We start from the raw sequence: 13,656 nt of genomic DNA on the forward strand, positions 1-13,656 counted from the left end.
TATGGAAGAAGTTTCGTGGGAATATGTGGATTTCACAAGCGATCCCCAACAATCCCGCATGTGGAGACATCCTGTTTGCCGCAGATTGTCCGTAGACGCAGGGACAGAAACGACCGAGGAGCCGCCAGATGCCGAAGCAGACACTCTGAGGATTTTCACCAGAGCCCCGTCCGCCGGGTTGTGGCCCTAATACCACTCGGTGTCAGACCAATCCGCCTTGGGTGGCCCTACCAGGAACCGAAGTTCCCGACGGCATAGTCCTGACACTACCCGTTGCCAGCGTCCCCACCACGGTGAGGAGGGGATGGACTTTGCAACTATATGGCGAAGAACATCTTGCTCCTGTCTTCTTGACGCCAACCAAAGATTTCATTTTGAAGACACCGTTTGCCTCTGTCTTTGTCTAGAAACTCGTACATCACAGTTTTCGGATTGACGACGAACTTTCATCCTTTGTGCATGTGGAGTATTTGCATAAGTGGACTTCCTGTTCCGTAGCATAATGGGAATCTGAAGGAAAATTAATGAAAAGAAAATGTTTAAAAAAAATGAAGACATTCACTAACACTTTTTCTTGCCTGAATTTTAGTGATGTTTTGCCATAGATAAAAGATGTAAATTTGCAGAATTCTTTCTATAAAAGAGAGGTAATTTTGTTTTACGTTTAATTCATAGAAAAAAAAATCCCGTGCGAATAGAGGTTCAAATACTCAAATTATAGACTTCCAAAATTTGCAATATAAGGGGTTTAGCTCCCATTAGGGCGTCTTAATATTATTGAAATTTTCTGTTATTTCAGGAATAAATATCATTCCTGTTCATTTACCTATGGTTTAAATTTTCTTTAAATAAATGGAAAAAAGTTTTCAGCGGGGAGCCTGTGTCCCACTCACCCACCGCTTGGGGACTCCTTTGATCAAAATGAAATATACCTATTCAAGTAACCTAGGTAATTTAGAATATATATATATATATAGGGAGAGTTTACGAAAAAACAAAAGACGAAGACAGGTGGTGTAGAAAACAAACAGATGTATTAGTATAACGCTCAGGAATAGAAAAAGTCTTTTACGTTTGGAGCCTATGCTCTTCTACAGAAAGGGACACAGAAAAAACAAGGAGAGAAACAAGGAGAGAAAAAAAATGTGTGTAGTGGCTAACGATTTATCATGGTGTCTGACTTAGAATATTTATAGTTACACAGGTCTTTCTCCAAAACCCATGAAGTTCGATAACAAACAGACCGACAGAGGCTACAACTTCATATATATATATGTATGTGTGTGTGTGTGTGTGTGTGTGTGTGGTGTGTGTGTAACATTTTCTCCGTTTTTTGGTCGTTTTTTGTCTTTATCGTACATATTCGCTTGCTTTCTTCCAAAATATTTAATTCCCTTAGCTTAAATTTTTGGGTCAGCCAGATTTGAACAGTCTCAAGTGTAACAGGCCGAAACTGTAAGGATGATTTGGAAACTTGTCTGACGAGAGAAAACTGCAAATGACCCATCCTTGTTTTTTTTTTCCTGTCCGTCTTTGTATCGTCTGTCTGGATGCTTTATTGTCGTCAGTTCCTGTTCCAATTTTTGGATTTATATATGCATATAGCGGCGTACGTACTCTTTTGCTCACCATGTATGTCCGACGAAAGCTTTGTGAGTGGATGTGGTTGACGGAAAGTGAAAGAAGCCCATCGTATGTGAGTATGCGTGTGTTTGTGTCTGAGTTTTTCCATCCATCACCGCTTGTGTTTATGCGCGTTTAACTTAGCGCTTCGGCACAAGACCCCAATAGAATAAATACTAGGCACAAGAATTAAGTCCTGGAGTCAATTTGTTCGACTAAAACCCTCCAAGGCAGTGCTCCAGCACAGCCGCAGTCAAATGACTGAAACAAGTAAAAGAATTGGCTCTGAGCGTCTGATAATACAGTACTTGTACAACGTACTCGCGTTACTGTTTTGTCTTGTTTGTTCTTCTTTGTTTGGATTCACTATGTGTGTGTGTGTGTGTATAAATACGTTAGCTGGTACTGCTACAGTTGTTTCGTTAACAGTAAATATCCCCTTATCGATGCATTCCGTGCTATAATAATGAATTACTTAACTCTGATGTGTTTTTTTTCCTTATTTCGAGTTATTCTCTCTCACCAATAATTCGTGGTGTGCTTCGCTATGATATGCATCGATCCTTTATGGATCCTCAGTAATCAAATGTGTGTGCCTCTGTGCGTATGCGTGTGTGTGTGTGCGTGTATTCGTGCGTGTGTACATGTGTGTACGTGTATGTGCGTGTGTGTGAGTGCATGTGTAGTCTAAAACGTCTATCAACAAGATCAAACTTGCTTCCATCTTAAAGTGACAAGTTTAACACAGGAGATTAACGTAAGATAATTGACAATATCTGTTGGTATTACTAATGAAACAAATATACTGATTCTAAAAATACAATCGTTCGATATTGTAATTAACACAATCTCATCAATGTTTTTCATCGGTTGATGACCGATAATGGATGAGAACTGTTGTACATCTTGAGCATGTATTATATGTGAATATATATATATATGTTATTTAAAAGTTTTGTTATTTACCTAGAAACACCAATAAACACGTATCCTCTCTCTCTCTCTCTCTCTCTCTCTATATATATATATATATATATATATATATATATAGAGAGAGAGAGAGAGAGAGAGAGAGAGATCTGTCAATAAATATTTCTCTCACTCTTTCTCGCTTCATATTTGTGTGTTTGTATGTATGTATGTACGTATGTATGTACAGTTAGATAGATAGATATAGATAGTTAGATAGATAGATAGATAGATAGATAGATAGATAGATAGATAGATAGATAGATAGATAGATTTCTCGCTGTGACGAAGAAATTTTTGCCTGAAGCTTTAGACTTCTTTTTTCTCGTAATAATATTTCTTATTCCGCTATTTCAACTATTTCTTTTACTATTTTCTGATGCGTGCACACACACACACACACACACACACACATACACACACACACACACACACACACACAACACACACACACACACATACACACATACACACACACACACACATACACACATACACACACACATACGACGGATTTCTCTCAGTTTCCGTCTACCAATTTCACTTACAAGGTTTTGGTCGGCGCGAGGCTTTGGTAGAACCACTCTGTCAAGGCGCCACGCAGTGGGACAGAACCTGGAACCACGTAGTTGGGAAGCAAGCTTCTTTATTTCATTATATTGGCCATAAAGGCCTTACACAGAGAAAGGAAGCTGCGGGCTGGACAAGGACATAATGTTATATGAAATAAAAAATGAAAATGATTAATGGGGGGAAAAAGCGACGCCCGCTGATCGTTCTTTCCCGAGAACATTGACCTCTTATATTATTCATGAGGCAACAAACCTCTTACATTGTTCACAATATTTAATAACAAAATAAGGCACTAAGCCTCTTACCTTTTTTTTTTCCAAACTAGGAACTTTCAATAACACTGAGGCTTTTCAACCTCTTATCCATATTCCTCCTCAACATCGCTTATGACCCCATCGTCCGCCATCACCCACGTCTCATTCAAGTACAAAGCGGGTGCCGTGTCGGTGTCGCTCGGCCACAAGCGATATTCCTCATTGAGTCCCTCCAGCTTAGGCAACACGGGCAACGTTATGACCTCCACGGCTATCTGCGGAGGCCATTCGGGATCCCGTGTGCAGGCTAAAACTACTCCCTTATGGTGCTTTTCCAACACCTTCTCCGCCTCTCCGCCTCTGTAGAAGACCAATAATTCGTCTTCCTCCGGGGACGAGATAGTCACTTCTACCGTTGGCGGAACAATTCCGACCGACGGCGTCTCTTCCTCTGCTGGTGGCACAACCTCCACCGACGAGGTTCCCTGACATTCCAGTACTATGTCACCGACTGTCGGCAATGTCCCGTTTCTCTTCCTCTTTTTTCTTCTCCCCCGAAGAAGGGTGCAGCTCCTCCCTGACCGGGAGATTCGCCTCCCCTCCTTCATTCATAGCATCCTTCGGTGAGCACCCATTGTAGCTCACCTTCTTCTTGCGGCCCTTCTTTGAGGAGTCCTCCGCCTCCTCGGTTACCTTCGTTCCCTCTTCTACAGAGATTTCAACCAACTGCTCCAAGACCTTACTTTGATCCTGAGGACAATTTTTTCTTTATATGGCCTGGCTCCAAGCACCGATGACACCTAGGTGGGGGGCGATCCTCAAGAATCACCGGGTACCTGCACCCGGCCATTTTCAAAAAATCTTGAAATACCATATTTTTGGCTGATTGGGTTCACGGGATTAAAACCGCTTTTGACCCCACCCAATCAGCCGCAGGTAAAATGTTTACATTGAGAAGCTTGGCTCCACTGCCATCCAGACCCCGGTGGATGGTATCCTCTATCTACTCGGGTTCTATTCCGGGTGGCAAATTACAGACCCAAGCCCTCGTCAACTTCCTCCTACTCTACGTGGGAAGAAACAAAATCTCTCTGCCCTCCAAGGGTTGGCTCGCAAATTTGCGAGTCTCCTCAGGGGTGTCAAATAGCAACCAGACCGTGGCATATTTGACCTCCTTGGAGATGAATTTAATAGTTGACAGATATTCTGCCAACTCTCTTTCGATAGCAGTCTTTTCAAATAGGGCGATGGTGTCGAGCGACTTGGAGTAGGTTCTCAGCACCACCGTCTTCTCTTGGAAGTCTTTCAGCCACTGCTTGGATGGTACAATTTCCCACTCCAAAACATTGTCCTTGTTCTTTGCCATGTTTTTTTTAAATATAAAGTCCAAAAACAGTTAGAAATTGTAAAAAAGAAGGAAGAAAAGGAAAGAAATCAAAAGAAAGTCACAACAAAAAGGAAGGAAGGAAAAAGAAAACAACAGTTCAAAAAAACACAGCAAGAAAATCTTCTGGCCACTCGGGATTCCAGGCCAATTTGGTACTCCAATTTAAACCTGGAACACCACAACTTGGAACACAGTTATCACAAAAATTGATAAAAGAAATTGTATCTTCGATAAATTCTCGCAATTTTTGAAAAAAATTATTCACTAAAAGTGAACAAATTTTGGAAGCGGGATACGCCCCCAAACAAAACTTCTCACAGAAAAACTATTCACTCAACTGCAGGCAGACCAGAGTCCAGCATCCAGTGAGGACTTCTTGATTGTGAAAAAATAATTACGGCAAACAACAAACCCTCACTGGAGCCAAAAAACAAAAGTCTTACCTTAAAGTTGAGCTTCTTTTTTTTAATCACTATTTCACCAGCTTCAAACCTGCGTGGTAACTTCAGTCAGTCATACAAACAACACTGACAACGAAACGCACGCGCGGTGGGAAGCAAGCTTCTTACCACACAACCACCCATCACTTGACCACCAAGTAGAATTGCTGGAGTCTTCTAGCAGAGAAAGCTACATTAGTGAGAGATTAACGGATTATCCAGCGGGAGATTTATCTGATAGTAAATCTGCTACGCATTTCAGTATTTTTTAATTACACACACTGGCACCACTCTGTCCAAAGGAACCTTAGATTATTTTAGTATCTAAGTTTTACCATGAATTAAATTGTTAAGTTTATTTAGATTTTCTCATTGCATATTTCTGTGATCTTTGTTTGTTAATTGTATGCTTTAGACACACATGTAATTTCGAATATAGAACCTGAACACAAAATTAGCTCAATACATGATAGCTATATCCAGGTCGACTATTTAAAACCTTAGCTGTGAAAAATTTTTCTTCGCGATAGAGGAGTCTTTTACGTCTACGTTAAGTAAAATTTCACCGAAACAGCTGTCGTAGATTTTAAGCGTTATTCGTGTTTAGTTTTTATACCTACTCCACACCAAGGATCCACTGCTGAATTGGATCGCTGGTTACAAATCAGATTTCGTACTTGTATATCTATGGCATCCTACAAGCATTTGAAATCTACGTTTTTCTTTTATTTCAACGTGTTTGTACCTAGTCATTTTCTAGCTTCGTACATGTTGATGTGCCTTTATTCTTAAGAATTTCTTATAACTAATTTATATATGTCTACACAGATACACACACACGCATATACATACGCATATGAACAGACACACACATATATGTGTGTATTCTTTTATTCTTTTACTCTTTTACTTGTTTCAGTCCTTTGACTGTGGTCGTGCTGGAGCACCGCCTTTAGTTGAACAAATTGACCCCAAAACTTATTCTTCGCAAGCATAGTACTTGTTCTATCGGTCTCTTTTGCCGAACCGCTAACTTACGGGGAGGTAAACACACCAACATCGGTTGCCAAGCGATGGTGGGGGACAAACACAGGCACATACACAAATACACACACACACACACACACAAACACACACACAAACACACACACGCACGCATGCACATATATATATATATATATATATATAGGACGGGCTTCTTTCAGTTTCCGTCTACCAAATCCATTCACAGGCTTTGGACGGCCATGGGCTATGGTAGAAGACACTTGCCCAAAGTACCATGCACTGGGACTGAACCCGGGACAATGTGGTTGGGAAGCAAGCTTCTTACTACACAGCCACATCGGCGCCATGCATGTATACGCACACACACACACACAAACACACACAAACATACACACACTAACACACACACACACACACACACACATATATATATATATATTTACATTATATATGTATACATGCAGGCATAGCTGTGTGGTTAGAAGCTTGCTTCTCTCTCTCTGTCTCTCTGTCTCTCTCCTCTCTCTCTCTCTCTCTCTCTATATATATATATATATATATATATATATATATATGTATATATATATGTATATATATATGTATGTATGTGTGTGTATGTATATACGAATATATATATATTCATATATATGTGTGTGTGTTTATATATATATATATATATACTTATATGCTGGCATGCAAGTATATATTCTTTTTGTTCCTACATTTTATCCTTTTCTACTATTTTTAATGACTTCTGAGTCTATTTTTACCATCGAGATAAGCAGTCTTGTTTTTCTCCAATCCTTTTTTTTTTTTACAATTCTCAGTTCGTAACGTCTTCCTGGAGGCGTATTTCTTGATTATTATATCTTTTTCAGTTTTGTTTCCTTTGGGTTTTTTTTTTCTTTAAATTTATATTATCTATTATTTATTTCATACCAGGCTGTGCGATACAATGATATTAAAGATTAAGTAAATATTAGTCGAAACGAGGGTTTATCACACACAATAAACACTCATGTTTATTTACGTTCATATTCCTATTTATCGCCGTTAATTGTTATTGTTGTTGTTGTTGTTGTTGTTATCAACTATTAACGAAGTCAGCTAGCTGGAAGAATTGTTAGCACGGCGGACAAAATGCATAGCGGCAGTTTGTCCATCTTTACGTTCTAAGTTCAAATTCCAATAGTTCGACTTTGCCTTTCATTCTTTTTGGGGGTCGATAATCGACAATCTCCCCTCTCTCAAAATTGCTGGCCTTGTGCCAAAATTTGAAACCACCACCTACACCACCATCATCATCATCATCGTCATCGTCGTCATCATCATCATCATCATCATCATCATCACCATCATCATCATCATCATCATCATCATCATCATCGTCGTCGTCGTCGTCGTCGTCGTCGTATTCATCATTATTTCTTTCTGCCCTTTACCTTCTGAGTTAAAATTCTTCCTGAAGTTAGGTTTCCCTTTTTATCGTTTCAGGGTTAATAAAATAAAGTAACAGTCAGTTACTGGGATCGATGTAATCGATTATCCCCCAACCACAAAATTTCAGGTTCCACCTCCTTTATCATATAAGTGTTGTGTTTTAAAACACATCGCACCCACAAGAAAGACTGTTTGCGGAAGAATACCATTGTAAATTTTCACGTTGAAATTACATTAAATATGATGCATATGTAACTCTTTTCATCTAATTCTGCTCCTTTTGCTTGTTATATATAGAGAGATAGATAGATAGATAGATAGATAGATAGATAGATAGATAGATAGATAGATAGATAGATAGATAGATAGATAGATAGATAGATAGATAGATAGATAGATAAGTTTCTTTATTGGCCACACAGGGCTGCACACAGATGGGACAAGTTACAAGGTAGAGCTTTTCTTTTGGGGGATGAAAAAAAGGGGGTGGCGTAGGTTTTCGATCAAGAGGGATCGTAAAAGGGAAGAAAAGAACAAAAAAATGAAAAAAATAAGTAGAATAAAAAATAAAAAGAATAAAAAAAAAGAAAGGGAAAAGGAACAAAAGAAAAGAGAAATGAAAAAAGAAGAAAAAGGGAAAAAAAAAGGCGAAGAGGAAAAAAAAGAAAAAAAGAACGATCAATAGGGATCGTGTATCACTGTGTTATGATATATGGTGTAAAGGGGAAAGCAAGTAAGGTTTATCCGTGGGAAGAAAAGCCTACGAAAAAGACCACGGTAACCTTGGTCAATATTGTTATATGTTACCACATTTGTTTGCAAGTGGGTAACCCTCTGTTTTCAATTTCTGGGTTCATAGGATTATGCTCAAGTTGGCTTCGTCATTCATACGTACCATCCTTGCTACATTCACCCATCTGTTTTTAAAACATTCGCTAGACAAAACTTGCCTCTCTACTCTCACTTTCCTTTTCAAGTGGTACTTGAAGAAGTTGATGAGAGATTGACCAGAGAGGAAAGTGTTTGTCTCCAATCCTTTCAGACGCGTCCACCAGATACATTCTTTCGCCATAGCCAAGATAGATAGATAGATAGATAGATAGATAGATAGATAGATAGATAGATAGATAGATAAATAGATAGATAGATAGATAGATAGATAGATAGATAGATAGATAGATAGATAGATAGATAGATTGATAGATAGATAGATAGATGGATGGATGGATAGATAGATAGATAGATAGATAGATAGATAGATAGATAGATAGATAGATAGATAGATAGATAGATAGATATAGTAAATGAAAGACGGAATATGGAATATACGAGAATTGTTATTATCAATCATGACAATTGTTTCGACACACCTGCCATCGATCCCTCACGGGTAGGACACATAACAGCTGGTTCAGGAGCATTCAGCGGTGCAGATGCGTCTCATCAGATGATAAATAGATATAAATCGTAAAAATAGCCATTCCGCAACGGATTTTCCCGTTTCATAGAAAGAAAAACTGCAAAACGAAGGAAATATCTTCATTTATAAAGAAGATCAAAAATAAAATCACAGTTGCGAAAAAGAAACGAACACGCAACACACAAACATGTACCACACACACAAACAAAAAAGCGCAAACACGCATACACTTACACCCATATTCTTATGAATATACTATACTTTAAGTATTGCGTTCTATCTTCACGTTTACCACCAACGATAACACTTTTTGTGTATGTATATGTGCGCGCGTATATGTGTATATCGACTTGTGTGAGCGTGTGTGGGTGAGGGATGAGTTCGTGGGTACTTAGATTATTCAATTAAATAAAAGAAAGAGGAATGGCTAATATATTGAAGGAAGATAGAAAAAAGAGACAAAGAGAGAGAGAAAGAACGAGAAAGTGAGAGAGAGAGAGAGAGATAATGTAATGGAGAAGAAATAATGAATAATGCCTGCAGCTACGAGGTTACAAAACTGATGCAATATATTCATTTACACACGTACGTGCGCCCTTAGATTTAAAGTGGTTGCAAAATACGACTGTTTTCGAGAAGAGAAACCATTATGTCCCTAATGGAACAATCTTGAATGACAACTTAGCTTTCTTAATCGACAATTTCTTTCATTATTTAACGAAGATTTAATTAAAGATTTTGTTTCTCTCCTTATTTTCATTTATATTTAATTATCTTCCAATTTTTGAAATATTTTCATTTATTTTGTTGTTTTTTTTTGTTCATTATTTCTTTATTGTCTTTCTGTTTTATAATCTGTGTGATTATCGTTATCATTATCGCCATTGTTGTTGTTGTTGTTGTTGTCATTGTTGTTGTTGTTGTTGTCGTTGTTGTTGTTGTTGTTGTCGTTGTTGTGGTTGTTGTTACTTATTTTCTGTGGTGAAGTGAGTGGTAAGTCTTCAATGGTTTGGATGCGGAACTCTATTTTTATATTAATATTTGAGGTGCGGGCATTACGAAAGATTCTCGTAATCTTTTTAGTGTAATAGTGTTACTTACTAAGGGTGAAGTCACATGGACTAGTGTTGCACTCGTGATCCCAAGAGTGTGGTTTCGATTTCCAGACCGGGTGGTACGATGTATTCTTAAACAAAACACTTCATTTCACATTGCTCTGCGATCATTTCGACTCCTGGCGTATGGTACAATGTACATCTGATGTCGATTTGATGAAGTGAGTGTCCTAATATACAGCACATACATTTGATCATTATAAACAAATAATTTGTGCAGGTCATCCAGGAAGAAATTACTGGACCCTCATCATCATCATTGTTCGACCGTGGTCGAGACAATTGAATTTACTATGTTACGCCAGACTCCACGGTCCATCATAGCATTACGGAGGTCCTGTTGCTGGATGCCTGTATCACTGGAGATTACATCAGGTATCGCGAGCAGATGGCTTCCAGAGGAGAAGCGTAGAAATTACTTCTTTTTCAGCTCTACAACAATGTCCAGCAAACTGGACTCTTCCACCTTTCACAAGAGATGATACAGGTGGTAGTTTCCCATATATTTGTACTTTGGTTAGATGACGCTTCCACGAGAGATTTTGAGCTCTCATAAGGAGGCGAGTGTAGGTTCCATCCAACCGCCTCTCAAGCTTCTTTGATAACGTCCAGGTTTCTGAGCCATATAGTAGAATTGGTTCGACTGTGGCTTTGAAGATTTCAAGTTTGAAATCTCTATTTAGATTTGATGACCAGATCTTATGCATATCATTACAGGCTGACCAGGCCATACCCTTTCTAGTTAGAAAATCTTTTTCAGATGATCATATCTGAAACTGGACCCTCACCTCTCCTTTACGACAGGAAAATCCATTTACTGAGGAAAAATTTCATACTTATATTGAATATGAAATGTAATTCCGGAGAGTTAATCAACTGAAAACCTCGACGCACGCTGCACAATATTGCTGCCTTTTATTGGCGTTGATAATGTAACTCTTGAAGAAGGTCAGGTTTTCGAATTTTGTACATCGCATATTGTCATTTTCTTTCAATATAATATTGACTTCAAATTTAGAAACAAGGCCAGCAATTTCGTGCGAAGAGGGTATGTCTATTACATCGATCCATGTGTTCAACTGGTACTTATTTTATAGATCCCGAAAGGATGAAAGGCAAACTCAACCTTGGTAAAATTTGAACTCGGAACGTAAAGAAAGACGAAATGACGCTAAGCATTTTGACCGGCGTAAGGGTAAAGACCCCCTTCGGTCACGAATTACCATGGGATTGCACTTAGAAAGTTACCCTCCGAGGTATAAGTCCGGGCAAGTTTATTGAAGACCAGCAGTCGCCCATGCATCCCAGTTGCCCGTCTCCACGCCACTGATGTTATCCAAGGAGAAAGACAAAGGCCGATACAGTTTGACACCAGTGACGTTCCAACTTATTTTTACAGCTGAGTGAACTGGAGCAAAGTGAAATAAAGTGTCTTGCTCAAGAACACAACACACAGCCCAGTCCAGGAATCGAAATCAATACCTCATCATTGTGAGCCCGATGCTCTAACCATTAAGACATGTGCCTTCACCGACACACTAACATCTGCTTTAGATTTCAGCCTGTTAAATTTGGTGAATCCTCTAAATATACTATTTATCTTTTGTCAACATCTGCTGGTTTCGTAAATTTTCTGTATCTAATTCACAGTTTTGAGATCGTTTCGGTTTGAACGGTAGTTTTTTTTTTCTAGCGGTGTCATATGAAATTGTCACCCATAATTATGACCCTAGTATCGATCTATTGCATTTCAATCTGTTTTAGGGTAAGGTTAGGGGTGGGGGGAGGGTATCTTTTTTCTTCAGAAATGTAAATAAACCCAATTTGTTTCTTAAACGAGGGACATATTTATACGGCACAGAATGTTTTCACCTCAATAGACGTCGATGATTGGCTGCAATTGCAGAAATTGAAGAAAAAAAACAACAAATATCTTACAAACTATAGAATTTTCTCAATAAAGCCAAGAGAAAAAGATGTTTTATAAACACATTCTACCAGTATACGAAGTTTAAAAGTGTTTAGTTACGTGGAAATTATTTTTAAAAACTGCCGTTCAAACCGAAAAGATCCCAGTTTTTTTATAATTATAATTATATTCACATCTAAAATAATTTATAGGAATATTGTGTCAAACTAAGTACTTGACGGATATTTTATTTCCTTCTTCTTTTTCTTTTTCTTTTGACCCCGAATCACGTTAGGATGAAAGGCAACTTTGAACTCGATGGATTGGAACTCGGCAGATTTGAGCCTAAAGAACCGGCCGTAACTAACTACGGAGGGAGCATTTTCCGATTCTCTGAAATATTTGAAAGAAACTTACAAAGTTATTTATTACAAAGGTGTAACGTTCGAAATATATGTTTCGTTATTACCCACAAGGGGCTAAACATAAACAGAGACAAACAAGGACAGACAAACGGATTAAGTCGATTATATATCGACCCCAGTGCGTAACTGGTACTTAATTTATCGACCGCGAAAGGATGAAAGGCAAAGTCGACCTCGGCGGAATTTGAACTCAGAACTGAGCGGCAGACGAAATGCCGCTGAGCATTTCGCCCGGCGTGCTAACGGTTCTGCCAGCTCGCCGCCTTTAACGTTCGAAATATATGTGATGTAGTATTAAAGCAAGAGAGTTTTATAATCGTGTTAGTTTCACCGAGTATTCTCAACCAAATGATTGATATCCATACCCGTGTACAATAGCATTATGCAATTTAAGCAATTAATATAGATTCCACGTGATTCTTTAAAATGAATTAGAATATATATCATAATTATTCATAGGCGTAGGAGTGGCTGTGTGGTAAGTAGCTTGCTTACCAACCACACGGTTCCGGGTTCAGTCCCACTGCGTGGCACCTTGGGCAAGCGTCTTCTACTTGAGCCTCGGGCCAACCAAAGCCTTGTGAGTGGATTTTGCAAACGGAAACTGAAAGAAGCCCGTCGTATATATGTATATATGTATGTATATGTATGTGTGTGTGTATGTTTGTGTGTCTGTGTTTGTCCCCCCAACATCGCATGACAACCGATGCTGGTATGTTTACGTCCCCGTAACATAGCAGTTCGGCAAAAGAGACCGGTAGAATAAGTACTAGGCTTACAAAGAATAAGTCCCGTGGTCTATTTGCTCGACTAAAAAGGTGGTGCTCCTGCATGGCCACAGTCAAATGACTGAAACAAGTAAAAGAGTAAAAGAGTATGCGAAATTATTGACATTGTTTTTTCCTTCCAGCTTGCTCCCGAGGGTGAACGACTGTTATTATTCAACCATTTATCCAACCATTTTGTTCATGGTCTACTTCTTGGTCTCCTGTCAGTTGGCTCAGCTTGAAGAGACCATCTTGTGCTTCCTTCGAAATTTTAACCACATATTCATAGTAACCGCTTGAGAAGCTCAATGATAGAACTTTATGAAGTG

This window comes from Octopus sinensis, linkage group LG20 (genome assembly GCF_006345805.1).
Source record: "Octopus sinensis linkage group LG20, ASM634580v1, whole genome shotgun sequence".
Taxonomy (NCBI): domain Eukaryota; kingdom Metazoa; phylum Mollusca; class Cephalopoda; order Octopoda; family Octopodidae; genus Octopus; species Octopus sinensis.